This window comes from Sapajus apella, unplaced genomic scaffold (genome assembly GCF_009761245.1).
Source record: "Sapajus apella isolate SASKATOON/1434 unplaced genomic scaffold, GSC_monkey_1.0 scaffold30, whole genome shotgun sequence".
NCBI classification, from domain to species: domain Eukaryota; kingdom Metazoa; phylum Chordata; class Mammalia; order Primates; family Cebidae; genus Sapajus; species Sapajus apella.
The window spans coordinates 14940170-14961787 of NW_022436970.1; the positions used below are offsets into that span (position 1 = coordinate 14940170).

The following is a 21618-nucleotide window of genomic DNA, read 5'->3' on the forward strand; positions in this document are numbered from 1 at the left end:
TTATTCCCTATTATACTTTTTTACTTTTCTGAACTTTTAAAAATCATTTATTTATTTGTATATACTTTAATGTTTATTAATAAGACAAGTCAGGGTAGAAATATATGGAAATAATTAATGTTTAAAAAGCAAGAATCAATACAACAGGACAACCAACAGAACCAAAATGTAGAATTCTTCATTAAAAAACAAAATTGGTTCTTTGAAGATTAATGAAATGAAAAGAGCTTTGTCATTCTTACAAACAGCTGGGAAGGGAGAAAGCCTAAAGAAAACTTTGGAGAGTAAAGAGAGCACACTTGACAATATGGAGGGCAGATTCGCTAACCTGCTAGAAAACACTGTTGAGAAGTTTCTACCAGGAAATGTGAAAAGTTGGAATACATGGATGATCTTTTCTTTCATGTGTTGCCGGTATGTTTGGCCAAACATTATTTTATTTTAATTTGTGAGTCATTATTTGTTAATGTAGATATGTACCATTTTATATATTCAGTAGTCATATATTTTCTTCTAAGAATTGGCATATCAAAATTTTGCCTATATTTCTTTGGGTTTCTCTGCTTGTTTTCTTATACTTGCTCTATAGAAACACCTTATATATTAAGGAGGTGAACCTTTTGTAAAAGTGTGTGTGTGTGTGTGTGTGTGTGTGTGTGTGTGTATGTGTTGTTGCCCAAATAGTTTTCCGTTCCTTGATGTCTGTTATTTGGTTATGATGTCTGTTGCAGGATAGACAAACTTGTCAAACTTTTTTTTTATAGTTCCCATCCTTGATTATTTATATTTATTATAGTTATTTATATTATTTTATTAATCATCTATTCATTATTGTTAATATATTAATATTATTTACTATCTCATACTTATCTGGTTTATTGAAACTTATTAATGTTTATTGAATGAGTTCATATTTATGTGTAAATTATATATGTATATATTATACTAGGGTTCTCCAGAGAAACAGAAGCAGTGAAGTGTCTGTGTGCATGTGTGTATATACATATAGGCACACACACACACACACACACATATGCATACTATCTTCCACTGAGTCTCACATTATAGTTATATGTCCAAAACTATGTTTGACTATATAATACTATATATAATATTAAAATATGGTTGACCCTTGAACAACATATTTAAATTTATATTGTTCAAGAGTCAACCATATTTTAATATTATATATAACAGTCTCTGACATTATACTATCTCGCTATATATATATATAATATGCATATCTATCCCTCCTTATATTTCATATTATATCTCTCTATATTAAAAATCTCTCTATGTATGTATATGAAGACAGAGAAGATACAAAACCCACAATAGGGAGGGCCAACTGTAGTTATTGAAAAAATTCCCACGTTAAGTGGATCCATGCATTTCAAACCTATGTTCTTCAAGTGTCAACTGTTTTTTAATTATTACCTCCAAATATCAATACATTTCACACTTAAGAAGTAACCATACACTATCAAAACAAAGATGGCAATTGAAATTTGAATGTATCTCTCTCCATATATATATCTATATACCTATACACTGCAATTGCATTAGCCAATTCCTTATAATAAATATATATCTATATAGATATTCTTATAATAAATATATAGCTATATCTATATGTAATATACTATTTAGTATATATATGTTAGTATTATATATATTAGTAATTTATATAATCTAGATATAGAGATTTATTGTATATGTATCTAAATATATAGATATATGTCTGCTATACATCTCATATATAGATATATCTATATATCTAAATATCTATAGATGTATAGTAGCTATATATCTATATAGATTTATAGATCTAAATATATAGATGTATCTATTATCTAAATCGCTATATAAATCCATATATATATATCTCTAATATATCTAAATTTCTATATAGATATATATCTGCTACATATCTGCTCATGTATAGATATATAGAGACATTTATTATAAGAAACTGGCTCATGCAATTATAGTGTATGGAAATCCAAAGTTGCAGTGTGGGCTTGCAGTCTGGAGACCTGGGAGAGCTGACTGTGCAGATGAAGGCTCAGGCTGTCTGCCAGAGAATTTCCTCTTGCTTGGGAGGCTGGTGTTTCTGTTCTACTCAGGCATGAGGCCCATCTGCACCAGGAAGACCAACCCTTTCCTCAAATTCACTAATTCACATGTTAATCTCAACCAAAACTTCCTCCAAGCTGACACATAAAAATTAATGTCATGTATATGTATGGGATGCTATTTATATAAATTATGAATAAATTTTATATAATATACATTTATTTAGCAATATAAACATACATATATATTATATTAAAGCACTGTACATGTATTTATACATAAAATCAGCTTTGTTCTGTCCAGCACTAGCATCCTTTACACTTTTTCACCTTTGCCTCCTGCTCATCTATGGGCCTGGATAGGCTTTCTTTAGGGTGCATGAGGTCCTAGCTGTCTGGATCTGGAGACCTCTTCTCTACTCCAGCAGCCTGATGTCACCCAGGGCACAGGGTCCCTTCCTTATTTTTTATTGGTTTCTGATCTTTCACTGGGTCTCTCAGATTATTTGTAGAGTAGTTCTTGCCAGTTCAACCAGAGTACAATGCTGGGATTGGTCAATTGGAAGTCAGGATTCACCCAAACCTGTTCCTGAGGTCTTTATTTAATTATGCTTTTAATTGCCCATACTCATCCTACCTCCCTGTTCCCTGTTGCCTCCAATCATAGGAAATTTGTATTCACCTGTATTGTGTTGCATGTTACTCAGTGTTGGAGACTTTCCATTAATATACCATATAATGGTTAAATGCTCTTGTAGGACATCATTCCAGAGTTTTCAATGCAATTATGAGTTTATTTATGTTTTATGATATTATAGGTATTTGAGAACAGTCATGAAAACATAATCATAAAGAAATCATTCATATATGAACCATTTCCACTAATAACTTTTTAAAAGTTATTTTTGATTCATAAGCCAACTATTTAATATTATAGTTTTATAATCTGGGAAAGTTTAGATAAGAAAGATCTCATAGAAGTTAATGTTATCAAAATATTATTTGTTAAAAATCTATATTCATGTAGGAGATTACATCATAAACTTTATAAAAGCTTAATTATCATTAATTTTCCTCAGTATCCATTCATACACTCAACTAAATCAAACAGGCTACACTTTTCATTCTCAGAGATAATACAGCTTCTGTGTGCAACAAATTTTATATATAGTTATCTCTCAGTATAGTACATGTTGGGAATTCGGTCTGGGACATTCCCAAACCCCTTCCTTAGGCTAATTTTTAAAAATAGAATTTCTATTCTATAATTAATCACACAGCTAAAGGGAAATAACTTTTCAATTTAAGCTGCACTATGCAAAATTTAAGCTGAACTATGCAAAACTAAGTTAAAGTAAACTAGAGCCGGGCACGGTGAGTCACGCCTGTAATCCCAGCACTTTGAGAGGCTGAGACTGGTAGATCAGCCTGGCAAAGGTCGGGAAACCCTGTCTCTACTAAAAATACAAAATTAGCTTGATGTGGTGGCGGGTGCCTGTAATCCCAGCTACTTGGGAGGCTGAGGCAGAGAACTGCTGAACCCAGGAGATGGAGGTTGCTGGGAGCCAAGATCTCGCCACTGCACTCCAGCCTGGGTGACAGTTCAAGACTCCGTCTCAAAAAAAAAAAAAAAAAAAAAAGGTAAACTGGACAACAATTTTAATTACTTTTGGTTTTGTTTTCTTTTTACTGTGTCTTTAGAATGATAAACCTTACATCCTAACAGACAGCTCAACAAAGGCTTAAAACTCTGGAAGTAAAAAACCACCAGGCTACCTCCTGCACAGCTGTCAATAAGAGAGCAACATTTTATTTGCACCCATACATTCATCCACTGTCTTTGAGGTCATGGTTCTTCAGCTCCTTCCTTTTCAGTGTGAAAGAATCAGTTACCAAACCAGTTCCAGGGGTCCATGGCTTTAGGCTTAATTGAACCTTGACTGGAAGGTTCAATTTCATGGCATTTGCAATTTCTCTAATTTCTTTCAGAATTTCAGCTTCCATAGCAGGATTATTGCAGATATCAACCCAAGTTCCTCCCACCCCTTTCTGTTGTGCCAAAAGTGTCAATCTCTTCTGATTAAGAATCACAAAACTGATCACGTAGGACTGGTCGCTTTTGGCAAAAGCACAGATGTTGTAAGTGGACAGTTCTTCAGCGCAGCTTCTACTTTCCCAAGAGATACATATTCTCCTGCTTGTAACTTCACTAGATCTTTCTTATGATCTATAATCTGTAAACATCCATTGGGATGGAATTCTCTGATATCGCCAGTGCAAAACCACTTTTGTCCATTTTCATCCACAGAATAATCCTCTGCTGTTTTCTCTTCGTTTTAAAAATATCACGTGGAGATGTGCTATCCACCAATTACGATTTCACCTCTGGGGTTTGGCTTGTCATTAATTGTATAACTGCCTTCCTGCTGGTCTTTTAGCTTAATTTCACAGCAAATAAGATGGACTCCAGCTCTGCCAGTAGTATAGTCAGTTACTTCAGTAACTGTCCCAGCACTGCATGATTCTATCAATCCATAATCCTGCCAGCTAGGCGGCAGAAGCAGACATTCGTGAATCGGTGTGTCTGAGGAGACAGTGGGTCCGCTCCGGGCAGCATCATGCAGACATTCCCTCTCGCCAGAGCCTTCGCCTTTTGAACAGTGGCAGATTGCAAAGAGGCGCATCCTATTTCCTTTTGATCTCTTCCAATTTATAATTATATGCTATCTTGAACAGAGTTTTCTGAATGTAATTCATCTTTTGGACTTTGCTCATAACATTCTTGTAAATTCCATTCATGATTTCCAGAGCAGCAGCCATACATGTGAGCTTCAGTACAGTACAGTCTCCTTTTGCTTCCTTGTTTTTAATTTTGCCGGAGCGGTCGGAGAGTGTAAGCAGAGAAGAATATCCAATCCTGCAGCTGTAGGTAAAGCAAAGATATCTCTGCTGTCAGTTCTAGCACACGAGCCAAAGGCAGGTAGCCAATATATGAGTCCTTTGGTTCCAATCCAGGTATTCTTTCACATTGGCCTGTCATTCCAGCTATCAAATTGCCATGATGCATCATCACTCCCTTAGGTCGACCAGAAGAACCACCAGTTTACATAATAATGGCCGTGTCTGAAGGCGTTGGTCTACTTGGAGAAATGCTCAAGTATTCTGGGTTGAATCCCAACTCTTCTACTGATTGCATGCTGTGAATCTCAAATCCTTCAGGGTACTCTGCTTTATTGATAGTCTTATTGTCCACATAAATGATGTGTTTAACACACTTAATATCTGACAATGCAGTCTTAAGTTTACTTTCCAGAATTTCCACACTAGTAGCCAGATAGAAAGCCTCAGATTCACTTAGCCCATAAACTGCTGCTGCTTTGCCAAGTTGTGGCATGTAAGGTCATAAGAGGACAGTTGCACTTAAAGCAGGTCCGTGCTACAGTCATCCGTTTGGCCCTGGTCTCACGGAAGATGGCAATGCTGTTCTTTGGTTTTTAGTCCCAGTGCAGTGAGTCCATTACCGAAGTTACTCACTCTGCAGATAATTCCAAGATAGTTCATCCATTTATAATTTTGAAGAATTAACTTCTTAAAAACTTCTCCACTTGGCTGAATTTCATTTTCTTCACTTTGGATTTCCCTGGTCCCAAGGCTGTCCTTCTTCCCAAACTTGGGTACAGCATGATCAAATAATTTATCTAGAATATCTGCTCCAGGGATGTCTGTTACAGCTAGTGAGTCAAAGTGCCTGACGGAATGATACGGACTTTCAGGTCTGTCTGAAGTGGGCTTAGCTTTTATTCTCTTTGCCATGGCATTTTCCTTTGGAGGGGTTGCCTACCGTGTCTTCGCAGTCAGTGTCTGGCACTCAGAAAGTTCGCAAAAAGGAGCCATGTGCCCGTTAGCACTGGGACAAAGAGGGCTTGTTTGTTTTTTTGAGACAGAGTCTCGCTCTGTCACCCAGGCTGGAGTGCAGTGGCGTGATCTCAACTCGCTGCAACCTCCACCTCCCGGGTTCAAGTGATTCTCCTGCCGCAGCCTCCTGAATAGCTGGGGTTACAGGTGCACACTACCATTCCCGGCTTTTTTTTTTTTTTTTTTTTTTTCCAGTAGAGAGAGGGTTTCACCATGTTGGCTGGACTGGTCTCAAACTCCTGACTTTGTGATCCACCCATCTCAGCCTCCCAAAATGCTGGGATTACAGGCATGAGTCACCACGCCCAGCCGGGCACACACTTTTAAACAATGCAATCTCAGGAGAATTCATTCACTATCACAAGCATAGCACCAAGAGGATTTACTAAATCATTCATGACATCCACCCCCATTGTTCAGTCACCTCCCAGGAGGCCTCACCTCCAACACTGGGGATTACATTTTAACATGAGATTTGGAGTGGACAATCATCCCAACTATACTACGTAATTGCTATTAACTATAATCACCCTGCTCTGCTATCTAATATTAGAACTTATTCCTTCTGTCTAACTATATGTTTATGCCCATTAAAACCAACCTCTCTTCATCCCCCCCATCCAAACACCGTTTTTAGCCTCTCATAACCATCATTCTACTCTCTCTCTATCTTCATGAGGCCCACTTTCCTAGCTCCCACATAGAAGTGAGAATGTACAATATTTGTCTTTCTGTGCCTGGCTTATTTCACTTAACATGATAACCCCCAGTTCCATCCATGTTGCTGCAAATGACATGATATTATTGCTTTTTATCGCTAAATAATATTCCATTGTATCTAGATACCATATTTTTTTATCCAGCTGCCTATTGATGGACACTAAAGTTGATTCTACATCTTGCTTTTGTGAACACGGGGCATCTTTTTATAGCTGACTTGTCTTTTTCAGTTGCTCTTGTATTCTCAAGTATTTCTAATAAACTTGCAGGTGGAGGAAAACATTTTGGTTTTACATTATCAGAGAGCCACTGCATTTATTTCAGAGAATTCAGCAGGCTGTGAACCATGTCCTGACTTGCAATTTTGTGCAAAGGAAGACCCATAATGGATGTATGTAGTGTAGCAGCATACAGTCTGTTTAGCTAAGCTTATAAAAGCCACAGAACTGTAGATATTTTAATGACAGCTGCAGGTCTTACAGCTTAGAGACTTGTAGCTTGAAAAACCAAGACACTGAGTACAAGTTGACCTGAAATACCCAGTCGCTCAACCAGTCTGGTATATTCTTGGACCTATATGGCTATTTTTAAAATTTGATTTTATTTATGACCTAAAGCATTTTGTTTAAGAATTTTAAATTGTATAAGCTTCAGTTTACTTAAGAATTTCTACCTTAACATGCCTTAAGTTGATGCTGCCTGGAGTTCTGAATCTGATTTAAATGTTAATGAATGACTTGCTTCTTAGATGCATTTAGCTATTTGCCAAAATGCATAAAACACTTTTTTAGAAAACATTGCCCTATAATGTGGAATATCATTATTGTAGCCACAGTACTTCTTATGGCAGCTGCCATATTTAAAGGAAGTTGTATGATAGGCCTATGCAAATTAGACATGCATTATTTTATTAAATTAGTAGTTGTAGGATGAGGCATCCTTACTACCGTAATGATATAATCTCACAGTGAGGAAATGCATGAGGTGGGATGTTGCACATTCTCTGCTCCTTCTATAAATTCTTATCATGAAACTTACGTTTTAAAGTTTGTAATCCAGTACTCCATTTTTCCAGTCCTTTTCTAGTTCTTGATTAGGTATTTAATTTTAGAAAATTGAGTGGCTTGATCTGGGCATAGTAGTTGCATTTACACTTTTTGGTGGCAAGTTCCATAAAGCAGTTTGTATCTCAACTCATCAAGTAGTTTGTTAATGAAGTGAGAGTTTGTTAAAGATCTTTACTTGAGGATACTTAAGGAAAATTGATGCCTATGCAAGTTACACATTCATCTTACTGTCAGGGAATCAGTTCTTGAAGCACTCATAGTCTGTAGAGCTTAATGAAACAAGTACATTTTTTATTTGAATGAACTTATTAGACTTATCTCAGAAAATGTGGAGAAGAGTTTTTTTAAAAAAAATTTTGTCTATGTAGCCTAGGAAATTAATGCTAATAGCTACTATTTCTTAGATAAAGATATATCAGTAAGTAAGAATATAACAATAGCTATATCCAGTTTTAATATACTTCCCACATGCCATGATACTTTGGAAATGTTAATTTTACTAAGTTTATAAAGTTTAATCATCTTGCATTTTCAGAATATTAGAACATAGCCAATCCAAAATTTTATAAACATTTTTGACAAAAAAACAATAATCACAATTACCTAAGGTTACTTATTTCTTTAATAATACATAAAGTTTTAAAATTCAACCACTCCTGCATCTACAAAATTCTATTCCTAAGAACCAGGTATATGTAAACAACAACCTTCCATACATTTTCAGACACTAAAAATGCCTATATGAAAATGTTCTCAGAAAGTAGCACTGGTGAAAATTTCTGATTCATTACAATACTGAACAACTCTGGATAAGATAAAAGCACCCATGGGAAAAAATAAAGCAAAAATAAAACACAGAATAAAAACAAGGATGCTTCATTTAATTAATTTGAGAAACAATATATATTTTTCCTCCCATTTAATGCATTTTAAATGCTTTGAGATTCTCTGAGTAAACAACAATTTGACTTTGTTTAATCCAGCATTTTGCAGAGTCATTTATACATGAAACCTTGGTTTCTCTACTCAGCATAAACATCCGTATCGAATGGTATTAAGCACAGTTTGAGAAAGCTTCTTTAGAAAAATGTGAAGAAAATGATGAAGTATATGGAGAGCTAAGAGTTATTTTACTTCATGTATTTGAGAACAAGTTACATCATTTTGTTTTCCCTGATATATATTGAGACAGAGTCTCACTTCGTCACCCAGTCTGGAGTGCAGAGGTGAGATCTTGGCTCACTGAAACCTCTGCCTCCTGGATTCAAGCGATTCTACTGCCTCAGCCTCCTGAGTACCTGGGATTATCATGCCCAGCTAATTTTTGTATTTTTAGTAGAGACAGGCCTTCACCATGTTGCCCTGGCTGGAGATTTTTAAAATCTTATTTACAGGAAGTAACATATACTGTACTTTTAAAAATATGCTAATTTAATCAAAGCAGTAGAAAGGAAAAAAACATTATTGGTGACAGGATGAAATTGGATTTTTGAAGAATGCTTTTCTTCCATTGTAAAGATGTAGTGATAAATGTATGGACAGCAAATGATTCCTTCGAGAATGAGTTGAAATCATAAATTCATTTCTCTGAGAAAATGAACAGGTACATTAAAAAAAACTATGTATAACATTTCAAGTAGTTCATAGGCATTGTGAATCTTGTGCCTGGGCTAATAATAATTCCTAGCTTAATATTTTTGCATTTGAATTCCACGGTTTGAAGAAAGCAAAGGTGTATATTTTTGGAATGTGATGTTCTGCAATCAACAAGATATGAGGGTTTTGGTTTTCAACAGCTATCTTTTATTCAATAAATACCTTGTTTATCATGTAGTCATAAATCATTGACTTAAAAGTAGGGCAGGTAATATTTATACTGTTTGTCATATTGAAATACAGACAACAATTAGAAAATGAATGGACCCATACAACATAAAATACTAAGATTTCTCTGCTGAGGAAATCCAGGAGGACATGTCAATAAAAAAGGTTAAAAATGTATGTAGATTAGAAGCACTATACAAAGTAGTGGAAAGCCTTCAGTGACTATATAAAGAAAATCACTGTTATTTTTCATCATATGCCAGTGGCTTTTAGGAAATTCATATATTGAAACAAACATCAAAATTCCACTCTTAGCAAAACTGTCTTATTTTAAAATGTGTATTGTTTTAAATGTCTCACTCTTTGCAGACAAAGATGCATTTACCTTTTGAATTTTCCAAATTGATTATTAACGTTCCTGTGTTTAGAAAATCACTTCTGAAAATGTATTAAAGTCTCCATGAAGAAAAAATAATTGCAAAATGCATTACCCCAGCTCACATACTCGGTTACTCAGGCGAGCCCAATCACGTTCAAAAAAGGCAAGTAGATTTTGCCAACATTTTGCTGAGCAGAGTATTTGTTGGATGATTGTTATATCAATTGAGAGAGTATTTTAAACAATCGCTTTCCTGGAACATAGTGAGGACTTACTGGACAAAGATTAAAAGGGCACTGTTTCTACACTTCAGAAAGTCATTGTCTTGAGGACAAGTCAAATAGAAAGACACTTAGGGATTTTTATATATTAATCAAGATGTCAGACCTTAGAGTGCTTTGGAAAAATAAATCTCCATGTTCTAAGAACTTGCTTTAGGATATATGGAAATACATAAATAAACATCTTAAATATATAATCATATATTAAAGATGAATTATATAGTAAGCATTATACTAAATATATTTATCTTTGCTTTATATTTTATAGTGACAATATCAATACAATTTTTATTTGTCAATGTTTTTCTATAGGAACCTGTTTGGAAATATTTAATATATAAATACATCAATAAGTTACCATTAAAATGATATTATACATGTGTATTTACTGATAAGGCATGAAGTTCAGAACATTTGCTATGGGAAGAAGAGGATTACTTTCTCCAGAATTTCCACTTCTCATTCTCTTTTAATTTTCTTCACATTGGTTGTTCTTTTTATAATCTGCATGTTATTCAGTTGTTCTTTGTTTTGTCTTTGTGTCTGTACTGAGAGGTGAGCTCCATGAAGACAAGGATGGCAGGTGTTCTTGTTTTATCCACTGCTTGACACTAAGCAACTGGAAATGTACCTGGAAAATAGCAAATATTCATAGGATGTTTGCCGAATGAATGAAATATGAAAATGGAACTCTTTGAAAAGCCGTATGCATATAGAAAATGTGTGTGTGTGGTGTGTGAGCACAGAGATATGGTGTGCTAATTTTAGAAGGCTATCAAAATGTTAGCAATATTTTTCTCCGGATGGTGGTGGTATTTTAAAATATTCTTTAATTGGCTTTTTAGTATTACATGTCATTTTAACAAAAAGAGAAGATAAAAATTAAAATTAAAAACCTTGATATTTTAAGGTTTAAAATTGTAATTTTAAAATATCAATTCCTTTATCTCTATTCATCCCAAAGATATTTTGAATGCCTATGTTGCTGCAGGTGGGAAAATAATTGCTATTTCTGCTCATAAGTCAATTAATAGCTTACCAGGAAAGGTAATAAAACACTGACTGAAGAACAAAGTCAAATGTAATGAAAACTGTAACATTTGTGCATAGCGTAAGTCTATTCTAAAGACTAAGGATTGAAAATAACTTCATTATTTCACAGAAGAATAAAGAAACATAAGTCATGGCCTTCTGTTTAAGTGTATGCTTAGTTACACCTCTGGTACATCACAGTTTAGATTAGAGAGACCATGATGTGGAAATAGGGCGGGCCACAGAGATGGGCTGAAAACACAGGCTTTGAAGACAGGAAACTGCATTAGAGTTTTGGCAGCACAACTTCTTTTTGTGATTTTTGCCAAATTACTTGACTTAAATGGATTAGACCTACTTACCCTTCTGGGCTGTGACCAGGATTGCCTGGTCTTGGATGTAAAGCCCCCAGCACAGTGTCTCCCTGCTCAACAAGTGTGGATTTAATAACCTTTCCTAGTTAGAATCCCAGATTGTCTCCCTTCAGAAGCCTCAGAAGAACCACTTTCAGATTCACTCCAGACTCCAGTTGAAAATCCAGTTGTTTACTTATTTCTTTTAACAGATGAACTAAAGATGTTGGGACTCCTTAGAAACTTGAGCACGTTAGATGTCAGTACTTGGGATGCCTGCATCTTCACCAAAAGCTGTTTGATGTCCACCTGCTCCCTTAAAGAGTTTAGTCTTATGAGTGGCTTTTCATAATACCTTTTGTAGCACTTGTAGCAGGGACTGTCTTCTGCTATCCTGATAAATACTAGGAAAGGATCAATTCCTCTGTCTCTGTCTGTTGCTCTATCAATTTTTTCTTACAAATAGGGAGCAAAAACAAGGAGAAAACCAAAATGGATCTCATAACATCTGTATAAACTCCAATATATATAAATTCATTTTTAAATTTATAACTGTAATTAAGGCAACCATAGAAAAAATAACATAAATGGAGACTAAAATGACTAAATGGAGAGTTTAAAGAAAACACTAGTGTACATGCCAACCAGATCAAAAAATAGAACTTTGTTAGTAGCCAAGAAGAAACCCCAATCCCAACACATCTCTTCCCTTTCACACCAGGACATGAACCATTGTGCTGATTATGACAGAAGCCACTTTGTCACTCTTTATACACTTGTTACCTAAGTATTCACCTTTGAACAGTATAGCTGAGTTTTGGCAATTTGAGGAATATATGGAAATAAAGCTTGCATCATGCTTTCTTTTCTGTCTGGATGCTTTTATTCAACATAATATTTTTGAGATTTGCCTGTGAGACTGTATGTAACCATAGTTCATGTATTTCTTTGATTGGTGTCTAGTGTTCTACCATATACAACAATCATAACTTCTGCATTTGTGACTGGTGTAAATAATGCTATAGCGGGCATTCTTTCATGTCCATTATCTGTGCAATGTACAGATATTTCTGTTGAGTACATAACCAGGATTAGAATTGCTAGAGTCTATGTAAATTGTTAGCAGAATTGCTAGATTCTGGCTATGTATGTATCTCGCCAAGTCATCCAGTGCACACTGTCTCCAATAGAGTGTGAGACTTCCATTGCTCCATATCCTCACCAACACTTGGTATTATCAGCATTTTTATTTTTTTCTCCAATTTGTTGGAAATGAATTGATAACTCATTATGCTATTACTTCAGGTTTCCCTAAGGACCAATGAGATTCAGCATGTTGTATAAGCCTATTGGCCATTTATACAGCTCCCTTTTATAAGTGCCTGCTCAAGTATCTTGCCCTTTTTAAAACTGGATTGTCTGTCTTCTTCTTTTGGATTCTTCACATATTCTGGATATGTACCGTTTGACAGGTATGTGTGTGGCAAGTGTCTTCTAATCAATTACTTGATTTTTAATTCTCCAATAATGCTTTCCTAATATATAAAAATTTATATTCTTATTGCAGCTTCTTATTTTTCTCTTACAATAATGTTTTTGTCTTTTTCCCCTACTTTGAAGTCACTGATATACTAATTAACATACTATATTTCCTTTGAAAAGTTTTAATTACTGGAGCTTTTACACATATATTAAGGATCCACCTGATTCCTAAGACTGAAATTATAGGTGTCATCATTTTGGAGAAAAGTAACTTACTTTAAAGAGCAAAGATCCTGTTGAGTGTGCATTGTAGCAGTTTGTTTAAATAGGTGTACTCTTTTGTTACATTAAGAAAAAAAGGGACTTGATCTGGCACCAAGATGGCTGAGAGGAGGCAACTCTGGAGTGCAGCTCCCAGCAAGTGAGACACAGAGGGCTAGAGGACTCCACGATTCCAAGCAAGGTGCTGGGTTTGTTTTGGTGGGACTTACAGGACAGTGAAAATAGCCCAGGGAGGGCGAGCCCAAGCAGGGCAAGAGTAGCCCAGGGAGGGTGAACCGAGACAGGGCAGGGAACACCTCCACCCAGAAAGTGCAGCTGGCCCAGAGGGTCAGGGACTTCACCCCCTCAGAGCTCCAATTCGGATCCTGTGCTTCCCTCATCCCTCCTGCAACCCACAGTCCATGAGAGCCCTGCTGGACTGAGGGGCGCTGCAGGTTGTTGATGCAAATCTGAGTGATGGCTCTGACCCACCTCCTGCCTGGCACCGTAAGTTGTTGGCACGGACCTGGGCAGCAGTTTGGACTCATGCCAGTAGGATAGAACTACCCGTCCTGAGGCAGAGTTGAAAGCAGGGAAATAGGCCATATGGCCTGGCAGGTCCCATCCCACAAAACCCAACAAACTGAGGCCCGTGCACTAAAGAGTTTCACAGCAAAATATACCAGTTTGACTCCAATGGGAAGATCAAGATCAGGGGAGGAAAGATGCCCACCATTGGGAAAGCAGGGCTAATCTCACCTGTGTAAACAAACTCCAAGGAAAGACCACTCAGCAGCCTGACTAAATCTGACGCAGCCCAGCAGCACCTCTATAGGCCAAAAAATAAATAAAACTCATAATGGAGATAAAGCTCCAACCTCAGCAGAAAGGATGTCCACTCAGAGATTCCTCCCCAAATCACCAACTTCAAAGATCAAAGGGAGATAAATCCTTGAAGATGGGAAGAAACAAGCACAAAAAGGATGAAACCATCAAAGACCAGAACGCCTCTTCTCCTTCGAGGGATCACAGCTCCTCACCACCAAGGGAACAAAACAAGACAGAATGAGTTTGATGAATTGACAGAAGCAGGCTTCAGAGGGTGGGTAATAACAAACTTCTCTGAATTAAAAGACCATGTACTAACCCAACGCAAAGAAACTAAGAACCTTGAAAAAAGATTAGATGAAATGCTAACTAATCAGCTTAGAGAAGAACATAAATGACTTGATGGAGCTGAGAAACACAACACAGGAACTTCGTGAGGCATACACAAGTTTCAACAGCTGAATCGATTAAGCAGAAGAAGGGATATCACAGATTGAAGATGAAATCAATGAAATAAAATGAGAAGGCAAGATCAGAGAAAAAAGAGTGAAAATAAATGAACAAAGCCTCCAAGAACTATGGAATTATGTGAAAAGACCCAATTTATGCTTGATCAGTGTACCTGAATGTTATGCGGAGAATGAATTCAGGCTGGAAAACACTCTTTGTGATATTATCCAGGAGAATTCCTCCAGCCTAACAAGGCAGGCCAACATTCAAATCCAGGAAATACAGAGAACACCATAAAGATACTCCTCAAGAAGAGTAACCCCAACACACATAATTTTCAGATTCACCAGGGTTGAAATGAAGGAAAAAATCCTGAGGGCAGCCAGAGAGAAAGGTCGAGCCACTCACAAAGGAAAGACCATCAGACTCACAGCAGATCTCTCAGCAGAAACCCTACAAGCTAGAAGGTAGTGGGGGCCAATATTCAACATCCTTAAAGAAAATAACTTTCAACCCAGAATTTTATATCTGGCTAAACTAAGTTTCAGAAGTGAAAGAGAAATAAAATCCTTTACGGACAAGCAATTGCTGAGAGAGTTCATCCCTACAAGACCTGCCTTACAAGAGCTCCTGAAGGAAGTACTAAACATGGAAAGGAACAACAAGGAGCAGCCACTGCAAAAATGTACCAAATGGTAAAGACCAATCACACAATGAAGAAACTGCATCAACTAACAGGGAAAACAACCAGCCAGTAACAAAATGGCAGGATCAAATTCAAATATAACAATATTAATGTTGAATGCAAATGGCCTGACCCAATCAAAAGACACAGACTGGCAAACTGGATAAAAAGTCAACCCATTGGTGTGCTGTATTGAGGAGACCCAGCTCACATGCAAAGACTCACACCTACTCAAAATAAAGGGATGAAAGAAGATTCACCAAGCAAATGGAGAGCAAAAAAAGCAAGGGTAGCAATCCTAGTCTCTGACAAAACGGACTTTCAACCAACAAAGATCATAAGTGAAAAAGAAGGGCATTACATAACGTTAAGAGGATCAATCCAACAAGAAGATCTAACTGTCATAAATATATATGCACCCAATGCAGGAACACCCAGATACATAATGCAAGTTCTTAACGACCTACAAAGAGACTTAGACTCCTGCACAGTGATAGTGGGAGACTTTAACACTCCACTGACAATATTGGACAGATCAACGAGACAGGAAGTCAACAAGGATATCCAACACTTGAATGCAGATCTGGACCAAGGGGACCTAGTAAACATTTACAGAACACTCCACCCCAAATACATAGAATATACATTATTCTCAGCACTACATCGCACTTACTCTAAAATTGACCACATAATTGGAAGTAAATCACTCCTCAGCAAATGCAAAACAACAGAAATTGTAACAAACAGTCTCTCAGACCACACCACAATCAAATTAGAACTCAGGATTAAGAAAAGCACTCAAAACCGCAAAATCACATGGAAACTGAACAACTTGCTCCTGAATGACAAATGGATAAAAAATGAAATGAAGGCAGAAATAAAAACGTTCTTCGAAACCAATAAGAATGAAGACACAGCATAGCAGAATCTATGGGACACATTTGAAGCAGTGTCTAGACGGAAATTTATAGCAATAAGTGCCCACATCAGAAACAAGGAAAGATCAAAAATTGATGCCCTATCATCAAAATTGAAAGAGCTAGAGGAGCAAGATCAAAAAAAACTCCAAAACAAGCAGAAGACGGGAAATAGCTAAGATCACAGCAGACCTGAAGGAGATACAGACACAAAAAAACCCTTCAAAAACTCAATAAATCCAGGAGCTGGTTTTTTGAAAAGATCAGCAAAATAGACCACTAGCTAGACTAATAAAAAAGAAAAGAGAGAAAAATCGAATAGATGCAATAAAAAGTGATAAAGGGGAGATCACCACCACTTCCTTGGAAATACAAACTACAATCAGAGATTACTACAAACAGCTCTATGCACATAAACCAGTAAATCTGGAAGAAATTGATAAATTACTAGACACTTGGACACTCCCCAGACTAAACCAGGAAGAAGTCGAAACCCTGAATAGACCAATAACAAGGTCTGAAGTCGAGGCAGCAATTAGTAGCCTACCAACGAAAAAAAGTCCAGGTCCAGATGTGTTCATAGCAGAATTCTACAAAGAGAAGCTGATACCATTCCTGTTGAAACTATTCCAAACAATACAAAAAGAGGGAATCCTCCCTAACTCTTTCTATGAGAGCAACATCATCCTGATACCAAGTCCTGTGAGAGACACAACTAAAAAAGAAAACTACAGGCCAATATCCATGATGAACACTGATGCAAAAATCTTCAATAAAATACTGGCAAACCGAATCCAACAGCACATCAGAAAGCTTATCTACCACAATCAAGTAGGCTTCATCCTGGTGACACAAGGCTGGTTCAACATATGCAAATCTATAAACGTTATCTACCACATAAACAGAGCCAAAGGCAAAACCACATGATTATCTCAACAGATACAGAGAAGGCCTTCAACAAAATTCAACAGCCCTGTATGCTAAAAACTCTCAATAAACTAGATATGAAGGAACATACCTTAAAACAATAAAAGCTATTTATGACAGACCCACAGCCAATATCATACTGAATGGACAAAAACTGGAAGTATTCCCTTTAAAATCTGACACTAGACAAGGATGCCCTTTCTCACCACTCCTATTCAATATGGTATTGGAAGTTCTAGCCAGAACAATTAGGCAAAAAAAGAAATAAATGGCATTCAGTTAGGAAAAGAAGAAGTCAAATGGTCCCTATTTGCATATAATATGATTGTATATTTAGAAGACCCATTGTCTCAGCCCAAAATCTCCTTAAGCTGATAAGCAACTTTGGTAAAGTCTCATGATACAAAATCAATATGCAGAAATCACAAGCATTCCTATACACCAACAACAGACAAACAGAGCCAAATCATGAGCAAACTCCCATTTACAACTGCTACAAAGAGAATCAAATACCTACGAATACAACTAACAAAGGATGTAAAACCTCTTCAAGGACAATTACAAACCACTGCTCAAGGAGATAAGAGAGGACACAAACAGATGGAAAAACTTTTCATGCTCATGGTTAGGAAGAATCAATATTGTGAAAGTGGCCATACTGCCCAAAGTAATTTATAGATTCAATACTATCCGCATCAAGCTACTACTGACCTTCTTCACACAACTGGAAAAAAAAAAAAACCGCTTTAAACTTCATATGGAACCAAAGGAGAGCCTGCATAGTCAAGACAATCCTAAGCAAAAAGAGCAAAGCTGGAGGCCTCAGACTACCTAATTTCAAACTATACTACAAGGATCAAAACAGCATGGTACTGGTTCCAAAACAGACATACAGACCAATGGAACAGAACAGAGGCCTCGGAAGCAATGCCACACATCTACAGCCATCTGATCTTTCACAAACCAGACAAAAACAAGTAATGGGGAAAGGATTCCCTGTTTAATAAATGGTGTTGGGAAAACTGGCTAGCCATAAGCAGGAAGCTGAAACTGGACTCCTTCCTTATACCTTATACAAAAATTAACTCCAGATGGATTAAAGATTTAAACTTAAGATCTAACACCATAAAAGCCCTAGAAGAAAATCCAGGCAACACCATTCAGAACATAGGCATAGGGAAGGACTTCATGACTAAAGCACTAGAAGCAAATGCAACAAAAACTAAAATAGACGAATGGGATCTAATTAAACTTAAGAGCTTCTGCACCACAAAAGAAACAATCATTCGAATGAACTGGCAGCCAACAGAATGGGAAAAAATTTCTGCAATCTACCCATCTGACAAAGGACCAATATCCAGAATCCACAAAGAACTAAAGCAGATTTACAAGAAAACAAACAAACCCTTTCAAAAGTGGGCAAAGGAGATGAACACGTTTCAAAAGAAGACGTTTATGTGGCCAAGAAACATGAAAAAATGCTCATCATCATTGGTCATTAGAGAATTGCAAATCAAAACCACATTGAGATACCATCTCACACCAGTTAGAGTGGCAATCATTAAAAAATTTGGAGACAACAGATATTGGAGAGGATGTGGAGAAATAGGAACACTTTAACAACCATTATGGAAGATAGCGTAGCGATTTCTCAAGGATCTAGAAATAGAAATTCCATTTGACCCAGCAATCCCATCACTGTGTATATACCCAAAGGATTATAAGTTGTTCTGTTGTAAAGACACATGCACATATATGTTCACTGCAGCACTGTTTACCATAGCAAAGGCCTGGAGCCAACCCAAATGCCCATCAATGATAGACTGGTCAAAGAAAATGTGGCCCATATAAACCATGGAATACTATGCAGCCATAAAAAATGACAAGTTCATGTTCTTTGTAGAGACATGGATGAATCTAGAAATCGTCATTCTCAGCAAACTGACACAACAGAAAGCCAAACACCGCATGTTTTCACTCATAGGTGGGTGACAAACAATGAGAACTCTTGGACACAGGGAAGGGAACAACAGTCACTGGGGTAGGTGGGGGGTTGGAGGGGAGGGGAGAGACAGCAGGAGGTGGGGAGGATGGGGTGGGATAACACCAGGAGAAATGCCTGATATATGCAAAGGTGGGACAGTGGGGGGATGAAAACAGCAAACCACCATGGCAAGTATGCACCTATGCAGCAATCCTGTAGGATGCAGGATGTGCACATGTACCCCAGAACCCAAAGTACAATTTAAAAACAAAAGGGAAAAAGAAAAAAAGAATCCACGTAACACTGATTTTGGGGTACCATGTCAGGAAAAGGTCAATTTTCACTTTGTTTTGAATATATAGAGCCATTTATTAAAAAGTCTTTTTCCATTGCTTTGAAGTGCTCCTTTTGTCATAAATCTGATATCCATATATGTGTTTACTGATGGTTCTGTTCCACTGATCTATTTGTCTTTGTCTGATTCTACAGTGTCTTAATTACTGTGTCTTGGTATTTGGTCTTGGTGTTCCATATGGCAAGTCTTCCCATCTTGTTGCTCAATCTTATTTGAATCCTTTGAATTTTCTTGTTTATGACCAAATATATAATCAGTTTCTCTCATGTTCCTTGTGAGCTTGAAAATAATTTATATTATGTAATCATTGAGTACTGTGTTCTGCAGATCTATTTAACCAATTTAATAAATATTTTTGCTCTGATACTGTATATCCTTCTTGATTTGTACATGATCATTCTAGCAGATACTGGTATTTTAAACAAACAAGACACATTATTGAGGCCTTGTCTGTTTTTTTGTCAATTCTGATTTACAATTCTGAGGCTATGTTCATGAATGCATATAAATTCAAAAGAGTTTACACATTCTGCTGAATTAACGTCTGACCATTCCAAAGTGCCTCTACTCTAAAAATATATTTTCCCTTAAAGTAGACTTTGATATTAATATGGTTACATCACTTCGTTTTTGTTAAGATTTAAGTTCTATCATGTTCTCTCACTGCTTGGAGCTTTTAATGGCGTCAGAGAGTAAAAGCCAAGATATTTTCCTGACCTGGCTTGTCCCTGTCTCTCTGAACTCCAGCCACCTTATTCCGATTCCCTGCCCTGCACACTGGCCCCTTGCAGCTCTTGAAGTAGTTCAGAAGCTCTTGCATCAGGGTATTTGCATTTGCAATTCTCTCTGGCTGAAATGCTCTTTCCTCAGATGCCTGCATCACTCATTCTCTCATGTTCTCCAATGCTGCTCCTAAAAGTCTCCTTGGGGGTTGGACCTTCTCTCACCACACCCGATGTTCCCTTCTCCATCCATGTGCATAATTCTCTCCATAGCACATAGCAAAAAAAAATCTATTTATAAATATTTACAAATGTGTTTATTTATTTGCTGTCACCTGTCTACCACATTGAAATGATAGTTTCATGCAGCTGGAACTTTGTTTCCATAAGGGCAGAAACTTGGTTTTTGTTATTATTTTGTTTAAATTCTTTTTTATTACTGTATCCAGAGAATGTAGAACTCTCAAGTACTTTTTTAATAAATGAGCTAATAAGTGGGGTTGTAACATTATATGTATATCTATGCATCTATCTATGTGTCATTAAATATACGCTAGTATTAAGATAGAGCAAAACTCATTTCTCTATTTAAAAGATAGCTAAAGCTAAACTCATCAGTGTATCAGAGTTAATCCTCTTCACTGACTACTTTTTTTACACAAACCGAGTGTGTCTTTCAATGGTGCTACATACATTTTGTCAAAGGACAAACACTTAAGACCAAGTACTTAAAATTACTCATAGTCTAAACCTGTAAATATCTCTTCCTGGATGGGCTTTGCTTATTTATTTATTTGTTGTCTTGATATGTTCATCTGATACACAATTGTAAATTAATAATTAAATCTTATTCCCCAAGATGTCATTCATACAGTGTCTTGCTTTCAGAAGGAAACACAAACTTAGCCACTCCAGCTGTGACACTTCCTTCTATAATTTTTTAAATCTCTAGGAACAAACTTTCTAACACCCCCTTTTTAGTGAAATGGACTCTCAGGTGTGACAACTCCTATAATTGAAAATTCTTCCAAGTTTCCAACCAAAATCCTACTTGATGTGCAAGGTTCATTAGGTCAACAGCCTGTGATAAAACAGGCCCATTAAACCCGACTTTTGGTTAAGGCAGAGCTTATGAATGAGTCCTAGCTAAATAACGTAATTGTGGCTATGGACTGAAGCCAAGAAATCTGCTCCCTACTTCACAGTCTTAAATGGAAAAAGGATATCCTTTGTATAAAATCACCTTGAAAAGGAGAAAGCACTAAGGAAAAGAGATTGCTATGCAGTAAAATGGTTTTCATCAGATGGAAAGGGATTAAGAAGATTTTTAATTATGGCATGCTGGCTGGCTGGTTAACACA

The 21618-nt window shown here is 36.6% G+C and overlaps 1 protein-coding gene and 1 pseudogene across 1 annotated transcript in view; one reads left to right on the plus strand and one right to left on the minus strand.

Annotated features, from left to right (window-relative positions):
• The window catches only part of DOK6 (docking protein 6), a 459594-nt gene that overhangs the window by 135522 nt on the left and 302454 nt on the right, over window positions 1-21618 (plus strand). The gene's annotated exons all lie outside the window — the stretch shown is intronic.
• LOC116561849 lies at window positions 3724-6015 on the minus strand (annotated as a pseudogene).